We start from the raw sequence: 1,709 nt of genomic DNA, 5'->3' as shown, positions 1-1,709 counted from the left end.
GGTGGAACAAAGGAGAGAAGGATCAGGAGGGCTTGGAGTCCTCTAGGAAGGACTTGCTTTTTCTTGAGGGGACTCATCTTGGGCTGTTCCTGTTGTGGAGTTGGCCCAATAGTGTAAAAGACTGAATGGACTTCTTCCTGAACTTCCACAGCTTGAGGAGTCGCATCTATCCATCGTCTTGGTACTTGCTTGGTGTCGTTGGGTGCTGCGTTTCTTTGTAGGACAGCACCTGAAGCTCTATCCATTGTGGCAGATGCTGCACGTTGCTCTATAGATACAGAACTTGATGCTTGGTTCTCTGAAGGGGTTGTTTTCAAGCTTTCAGTAGATGTAGAAATTGTCTTTTCAGGAGCAGCTTGGGGTTTGTTATTTATTGTTTCAGTTTGTGTGCTGGCAGGAACTGCAGGTACCTGTGTCTCTGCAGAGCTCTGCTCTCTGGAGGCAGGCTGCTGGAACGGAGCTTCTGGGGCTGAGTCACTCACCCCCCCTAGGAAGGAGGAGTTTGCCGGGACGTTGGAAGGAGGCGTGAATAATTTCTGTGTCTCCGCCCACTCTCGACTCCCCCCCCTTTCTCTGTTTAGTCCAGAAAAGTTTTCGCGCGGTTTTCTCGGTTCTTTGTTCTCTCTTTCGCCATCTTGGCCGCCCCGTGGTGTCCCCCCACCGTTCCTGTCTTTTGGGAATCAGGATTTGAGCTTCTTGTGGCTCCGATTTCTCCCGTTTTGTGTTTTTTTTCTGCTTGTTTTTTAATTGCGGGGAGAAAAGTTTGAAACTCCGTTTTGTCTTTTCCGTATTGGAGAGCTCGTTTCCCATTTTTGAAGGTAAAAAGGGGGGGTTGGGTACTCCCTCGCTATCCCCCAGGTGCTCCAAGCACCGGGCAGGTCCTGTAGCGGGGTCACAGCTGCGGGGCGGGGGGGCCCAGCGGGCGCGACGTCTCTGTGTTGGGCGCTGGCTGTCCCGGGACTGGTGTCCCACGGAGCTGGACGGAGGGGACTGTGTGAACGGGGTGTCCACGAAAAGCTGGAGTGAGTGAGGTCTTAGGGGCAGATTGGAGTCCAGAAACCCAATCCACCAGTAGCTCCAGTGAACAGAGACCTTTCTTAATGTAAGAAGGGTGAGTTCTGCCCCACGTTGGGCGCCACTTATCGCGAGGTGGGGGTGGTCCCCGTGACGGACCCGCTATCCCCCAGGCGGTGCTCCAAGCACCGGTCAGGTCCTGAAGCGGGGTCACAGCTGCGGGGTGGGGGGTGAGGTCTTAGGGGCAGATTGGACTCCGGAAACCCAATCCACCAGTAGCTCCAGTGAACAGAGACCTTTCTTAATATAAGGGTGGATTCTGCCCCACGTTGGGCGCCATCTCCAGCAGGTTTTGGGGGGGACCTGCGGGAAGACCTCCGGGCGCATTTTGCATTGGGGGACGGGACACACACACAAAAGATGTGACCCCCAAAATGGCAGTTTATTAACCAAGAAGACAGTTTATATACAGGGGAATACAGAAGGTTCTGGGACAGGGGTGGGTTCCTGCCAGGGAACATCGAATCCTGGGGGGTTCTGATAAGGGGGTTTGGAGAGATAGGTTGGAAGGATATGTCTATTTATTCAGGGGGAAGGGATAGTCAGGGGAAGAAGGGAAGGTGTGGTCTTGGGGGCCCAGGAGAGGGAAATCCTGCAGAGGTCTGTAAGGCTGGGGCTGCTCTGACCCCTTGTAG

Source organism: Empidonax traillii, unplaced genomic scaffold (genome assembly GCF_003031625.1).
Source record: "Empidonax traillii isolate 1590-97213 ecotype Southwest subspecies unplaced genomic scaffold, ASM303162v1 scaffold3926:size10543, whole genome shotgun sequence".
Taxonomy (NCBI): domain Eukaryota; kingdom Metazoa; phylum Chordata; class Aves; order Passeriformes; family Tyrannidae; genus Empidonax; species Empidonax traillii.
Note: the sequence above shows the minus strand (reverse complement) of the source record.